This window comes from Microtus oregoni, unplaced genomic scaffold, assembly GCF_018167655.1.
Source record: "Microtus oregoni isolate MIOR12 unplaced genomic scaffold, Mior012 000018F_ref0000195, whole genome shotgun sequence".
NCBI classification, from domain to species: Eukaryota; Metazoa; Chordata; class Mammalia; order Rodentia; family Cricetidae; genus Microtus; species Microtus oregoni.
Window position 1 is genome coordinate 22887092 of NW_024543077.1, and position 7733 is coordinate 22894824.

At 38.9% G+C, this 7733-nt stretch overlaps 1 pseudogene; it reads right to left on the reverse strand.

The window, feature by feature from the left end:
- Positions 1-5701: 5701 nt before the first annotated feature.
- LOC121458772 lies at positions 5702-7290 on the reverse strand (annotated as a pseudogene).
- Between the last annotated feature and the right edge of the window lie 443 nt (positions 7291-7733).

Here is a 7733-nt window from a genome sequence, read left to right on the forward strand (position 1 = left end):
ATGTTTTAATAACTTTGGACTTTTCATGACAATGAGACACTCTGCTCCTGGCAGCACCAATATTTCAAGAGGATGATGGGCATTGAAGAAGATCCTTATGGAGTTTGATAGCCATTTGGGCAAGAAACTGCTCTTGCCTGGACCATTGCATAAACTGGACACAGAGAACCCACACAGGGAGGACTACTGAACTTGCCTAAAGGTAAGATGATCTTTCAAGGTTCCTGATTCATGAAAGAGTCTGCAAGACATTCTTCAGGACAAGCAGATACTGAGTGCCTTTGAAATTTCCTGCTTCTTGGAAATGTCTGCTGTGGGCCTGTAGGCTGAAGATAGATGCACCAACAGTACAGAGGAACTTTGGGTGACTTCCCAGGCAGCAAAATGTCTCTGTCATTTCTAGAGTTTCGAAAGTTGCTTATTTCTTCTTTACTTAGGTAATATTATATCGTTCTGGAGTCTTTCATGCAGTTGAACAATAGATAGATATAGTTGTTTTCCTTTGTTATGATAAAAGATAAAATAGATATAAATATTGTAACTGTAATTCTTGATTGATAACTGTTTTGTTATATGTAATTTTGCTATGTTAACGTTAAAGCCTTCTTTTTTTTTGTTTAAACAGAAAAAGGGGAAATGAAGTGGGAGTTTCATATATCAATCTGTTGATTTCATTGGTTAAGCAATAAAGAAACTGCTTGGCCCTGATAGGTTAAAACATAGGTGGGAGGAGTAAACAGAACAGAATGCCGAGAGGAAGAAAAAGTGAGCTCAGAGGCCATGCTCCCCTCTCCTGGGCAGATGCGATCAATGAAGCTCCGACCCAGGATGGATGTAGGCTAGAATCTTCCCGGTAAGCCCACCTAGGGGTGCTACACAGGTTACTAAAAATGGGTTAGGCAAAATACGAGAATTAGCCCATAAGAGGCAAGAAGTAGTGGGCCAAGCAGTGTTCAAAAGAAAAGAAAATACTTTCTTCTCAGCACCTGATGGAACCTACACAAAAACTGACCATTTACTCAGTAACAAACCAAGCTTCAACAAATACAAAAAAAAAATTGGAATACCACAATGTACTTTCTCACATCATGGTTAAAACTAGAAGTAAACAGCAATACTAATTTCAGATAACCAACAAACACAGGGAAATTAAGCAATGTTAACCTGAATCATAAATGGTTCAAGGAAGAAATAAAGGGAGAAATTAAAACTTCTTAAATTCAATGAAAATGACCACACAACATACCCAAATTTTTTTTGAGAATTTCTACTTTTTTTTAAATATTTATTTATTTATTTATTATGTATACAATATTCTGTCTGTGTGTATGCCTGCAGGCCAGAAGAGCACACCAGACCTCATTACTGATGGTTGTGAGCCACGATGTGGTTGAAGGGATTCAAACTCAGGACCTTTGGAAGAGCAGGAAATGCTCTTAACCGCTGAGCCATCTCTCCAGCCCCAACATACCCAAATTTATAGGACACAATGAAAGCAGTGTTAAGAGAAAAGTTCATATAGTAGGAACTAAATGCCTACATAAAAAAGCTGGAAAAATCCCACACTAGTATATTAACAAAAAAATTAAAGTTTTGGACCAAAAAGAAGCAAACTCACCTAAGATTTCTAGATGGCAGGACATAATCAAATTAAGAACTGAAATCAACAAAATAGAAACAAAGAAAAAATACAAAGAATCAATGAAACAAAGAGTAGGTTCTTCTAGGAAACAACAAAATAGACAAACCTTTATCCAAATTAACAAAAGGCAGAGAGAGAATATCCAAATTAACAAAATCGGAAATGAAAACGGGGATATAGCAACAGACACGGAGGAAATACAGAGAATCGTCAGGTCATATTTTGAAAACTTGTACTCCACAAAATTGGAAAACGTAAAGGAAATGGACAACTTTCTGGATAAATATCACCAAATTAAATCAAGAGCAGATAAGCAAATTAAACACACCTATAACTGCTGAATAAATAGACACAGTCAAATAAAGTTTCCCAACAAAAATAAATCCCAGGACCAGAGGGTTTCAGCTCAGAATTCTACAAGTCTTTGAAAGAACTAATGCCAATATTCCTCACATTATTCCACACAAAAGAAACAGAAGGAAAACTGCCAAACTCTTTTTATGAGGCTACAATTACATTGATACTCCAACCATAGAAACACATTATAAAGAAAGAGAATTACAGACCTATCTCACTGGTGACCATTGATGCAAAAACACTAAATAAAATACTGGCAAATCAAATCCAAGAACACATCAGAACCATCATCCAGCATTATCAAGTTGGCTTCATACCAGAGATGCAAGGGTGGTTCAACATATGAATATCTGTCAAAATAATCCACCATATAAAAAAACTGAAAAATAAAAACCACATGATCATCTCATTAGATGTCAAAAAAGCTTTAGACAAAATACAACATCTCTTAATGATAAAGATCTTGGAGAGAACAGGGATACAAGGAATATGCTAAACATAATAAAGGCAATATACAGCAAGACAACAGCCAACAACACACTATAATGGAGAGAAACTCTCAGCAATACCACAGAAATCAAGAACAAGAAAAGGTTGTCCACCCTCTCCATATCTATTCAACATATTTCTTGAGTTCCAAGCCAAAGCAATAAGATACAAATGGGAAATCAAGGGGATACAATTTGTAAAAGAAGAAGTCAAACTCTCAGTGTTTGTTGATGACATGATAGTTTATGTAAGCAATCCCAAAAATTATACCAAGGAACTTCTACAACTCATAAAGACTTTCATTCAGTAATGTAGCAGGATACAAGATCAACTAAAAAAAAATCAGTATCCCTCATATACACAGACAATAAAAGGTCTGGGAAAGAAATCAGAGAAATAACACCCTTCAAAATAACCACAAATAGCATAAAATATCTCAGAATAACTCTAACCAAACAAGTGGAAGACTTGTATGATAGAAACTTGGAATGCTTGAAGAAAAAAATTAAAGAAGACACCAGAAAGTGGAAAGATCTTCCATACTCTTGGGTAGGCAGAATTAACATAGTAAAAATGGCAATCTTAGCCAGGCGGTGGTGGCGCACGCCTTTATTCCCAGCACTCGGGAGGCAGAGGCAGTCGGATCTCTGTGAGTTCGAGATCAGCCTGGACTACAAGAGCTAGTTCCAGGACAGGCTCCAAAACCACAGAGAAACCCTGTCTCGAAAAACCAAAAAAAAAAAAAAAAATGGCAATCTTACTAAAAGCAATCTACAGATTCAATGTGATGCTCATCAATGTCTCAGCAAAGTTCTTCACAGACTTCAAAAGTGGTACTAAACATCATATGGAAAAGCAAAAATCCCAGGATAGCCAAAATAATCCTGTACAATAAAAGAACTTCTGGAGGAATCACAATCCCTGACTTCAAACTTTACTACAGAACTACAATACTGAAAACTGTTTGGCACTTGCATAAGAACAGACAGGAAGGCCAACGGAACTGAATCGAAGACAAAGATAGTAATCCACACAATAATACACACCTGATTTTTGACAAAGAAACAAAAAATATCAAATGGACAAAAGAAAGCATATTTAACAAATGGTGCTAGCATAACTAGATATCAACATGTAGAAGAAGGAAAATAGACCATATCTATCACCATGCACAAAACTCGAGTCCAAAATGGATCCAAGACCTCAACATAAAGCCAGCCATATTGAACCTTATAGAAGAGAGAGTGGGAAGTACACTTGAAAGCAATGGCACAGGAGACCAGTTTTTTTTTTTTTTTTTTTTTTTTTTTTTGGTTTTTTTTTTTTGAGACAGGGTTTCTCTGTGGTTTTGGAGCCTGTCCTGGAACTAGCTCTTGTAGACCAGGCTGGTCTCGAACTCACAGAGATCCGCCTGCCTCTGCCTCCCGAGTGCTGGGATTAAAGGCGTGCGCCACCACCGCCCGGCGAGACCAGTTCTTAAATATAACCCCAGCAGCACAGACAATGAGAGAAACAATTAATAAACTGGACATCTTGAAACTGAAAAGCTTCTGTAAATCAAAGGACATGGTCAATAAGACAAAACAACAGCCTAAAGAATGGGAAAATATCTTCACTAATCCCACGTCATATAGAGGTCTGGTCTCCAGAATATACAAAGAACTCAAGAAATTGCTCATCAAAAGAACAAATAATACAATTAAAAAACTGAGCACAGAACTAAACAGAGAACTCTCAGTAGAGGAATCTAAAATGCGTGAAAGACACTTGAGGAAATGTTCAACATTTTTAGTCGTCAGAGAGATGCAAATCAAAACAACTCTGAGATTCCATCTTACACCAGTAAGAATGGCCAAGATCAAAAACACTGATGACAACTTATGCTGGAGAAGTTGTGGGGTAAAGGCAACACTCCTGCATTGCTGGTGGGAATGCAAGATAGTACAGCCCCGTTGGATGTCAGTATGGTGGTTTCTCAAAAAATTAGGAAACAACCTTCCTCAAGATCCAGTAATACCACTTTTGGCTATATAACCAAAGGATGTTCAAACATGCACAAGGACATGTGCTCAATTATGTTCATAGCAGCATTGTTGGTCATAGCCAGAACTTGGAAAGAAGCTAAATGCCCCTTAACCAATGAATGGATTAAAAAAAATGTGGTACATTTACACAATGGAGTACTACACAGCAGAAAAATAATAATGACAGCTTAAATTTTGCAGGAAAATAGATAGAGCTGGAAAACATTATTTTGTGTGAGCTAACCCAGACACAGAAAGAATTATCACATGTACTCACTCACAGGTAGTTTTAAAACATAAACCCAAGAAAACTAGCCTACAAACTACGATCCTAAAGAAATTACCCAACAATGAGGACACTAAAAGAGACTTACACAGATCTAATCTTCAGGCGAAGTAGAGAAAGACAGAATCTTCTGACTAAATTGAGATCAAGGTCCCATTGTGGACCTTGTGGGAAGGCTAAAGGGGGTAGGGAAGAGGCAGGGAGGAGAGTAGAGAGAAATGTAGAATTCAATAAAAATCAATAAAAATACATTCCTAAAAATGTCATCTCGCCATAAACAATATTAGAAACCAAGGATACAGGAGGGGGTAATGAGAGGAGAAAACGGCTTTGAGCATAAAGGGAAAGAAAGTTCAAGTATTCTTGAATGGGTGCTGATAATAACTGCCTCACAAGAACACAGAGTTTGTGGGGTAGGGAGTTTAGGGAAGATCGAAACACACATTTGGCAATTGTGTGTGACTGAAAGTCTGGGAGAAGGCTAGGAAGTAGGCAGGCAGGCAGGCACGTGGGGAGCTGTGAGGTCCTGCTGATGAACATCTTTTTGAGAGCAGTGAGGAGCCATTTGTGACTGTCAGGCAGGAAATGATGCACTCTGAAGTAGTACTTAAAATGGTACTCCCAGTGCCCCACTGAGGACACATTAAGAAAGGAAATACTTATGTCTAGTATATATTTTCTTGGTACTGGTCACACTACATAGCACAGGATGACATTAATTTAACCATCAATCTGCATTAGTCCCACAAATGCTTGTATTATTGTTGTGAATGAAGGAAACTAGCGAAGGCTGAACTCTTGAGATTAGATCGCATTAAAATGCTGGTCACTAGCTCACACAAGTTCAAGACAGGAGAAAACTGGGGAGTCAGATTGACAGACTTAGTGAGACAGACTGTGTCTCTACAGTGGAGGTCCCCATAGTTCTATAGTCTGCCCTGCATTGGTATTGGCATTTGATGACAGAGACAGAAAGTCAAGATCCCTATCTTTGCAGATGACTGCCTGCTTCATGGGTGTGAAGTCCACAATGTAGAAGACTGTAAAGACCATGTTAGAGATCTAGCTCTTTGTGTTCATAGGTTTCCGGTACATGAACATGATGATACTCTAGAAAAATAGGACCACAGCAAGGTGCTCCAAGCAGGTAGAAAGGCATTTTCAGGGCCTGCTGGCTGAGAGCACCTTTAGGAAAGTGACCAGGATTGGCATGTTGGAAAGGCAAATGAGGTACTTGAGTAGAGGCAGCAGAAGGATGGCACCCACAGAGACAAAGTCATTACTAACTGATGTGTCACCAAAGGCCAGCTTCAGCACACCCAGGACCTTGCAGGTGAACTTTCTGAAAACTTGCTGGCCAAACAATGACAGTCTAATGGCAATGACTGTTTCTGTCAACAACCTGAAGAGGTAGAGTACCCAGAAGACTCTTGGAGGCATGAAGAAAAAGTAGTGGCTCATGTGCACGGGCACCTGAGTTGCTGACAAATAGCAAGGTAGTGATCACAGGCCATGATGACAAGCAGCAGGTACTCTGTGGAGCCTGTGGAATACCTCAGATGCATCTGGATGTCACAGCCATCAGAGAGATGGTCTTCTGGGATGACAGTAGGTGGAACAGCATCAGAGGCACAAAAGTAGATGTGTAGCAGATTTTCTAAATGGAAATATTACTCAGAAATTGTATATGGTTGTGTGTAGGCAGGGATCCAACATGCACACAGCAATGAAGGCAGTGTTCTGAGCAGGGTCACAGGTTCATAACTGAGGACAGAGGAAAGAATAGGTCTTCCAGGGATGAGTAGTCAGAAAATTGCTTCAAGATAAATGCAGGGACTTTTGTCCTGATTCTGGCCTATATGATGTAGAGTTATGCCTGGATACACAGTACAGTGGAAGGACAGAGGATGCAGTGTATTGAGAACAAAAAAAAAATTTAATTTCTTTTCCAACATGGATACATGTTCTGTGACTTGGGGACAGTCTCCTCATCTTCTGTAGGTTACATCGCATCCATGTGACTAGTGAGGATAACATCCCTAAGAGGGTATTTATGCAAGTATGAATAGGCAGAATCACAGAGAGCCAAAGCTGAATGAGAAATAAAGGTCTTTACTGTAGGATTCTTAAAACGTTTCAATGGCTAATGTTTATTGGAAGCTCTCCAAAAGCAATGTAGACTATGCACTTCCAAACTTACCTGAAGTTACATCCACTTCACCTCTTATCCTATCACAGAGAAGTGACCTGAAAACAGCATTTGAGAGCTGGTAGCCTGGATAAGAGGTCCTAAAACTTACACACATACTGGAATTATTTGGAAGACTGTCAAAACACAGTGTGTGTTCCTTCCAGAGTTTCTGGCTTAGGGCAGATGTGTGCTGTTGCTGCTTTGATGGCATAGGAATGAATGTCTCTAAAGGTCCTGCTGACTTTGCTGCAGCCTCTAAGCCATGGCTTACACTGCTCTCACTATCTGGAATATTTTTCATTTTTCCCTCACCTGTAGTAGCTGATCTGTCTCTTCTGGTTCTGTTTGTGACACTGTATGCTTTATATCTCAGGAAGGGGGCAGATACTGACCTGTAAACCTGTGAGGAGGCACACCCCCAGAGAGATAATCTGTTAGGTGCTTTGTAAGGGCTACAGCTTTAGAAGATGTCTTTTTGTGTTTACATCTCTACTTCAGAATCAGAAATGGTTTTAGAATTAGACAATGTCTATCCTTCTCAAAATCCAAGCCTGATGTTAAAAGAAAAATTCAAAACTCAGTCTCATGTCAACAGCCTTCTGGTATGGAACAGAAAGATCAATTTTAAAGGAATATTTTACTTTCCTTCATGCTCATTTTGTCTATATCTTATCTCACACTGAAAATATGTCTACATGAATAATGTTTACATTTTCAACAAAGAACAGCTTCCAAGAAGAAGAC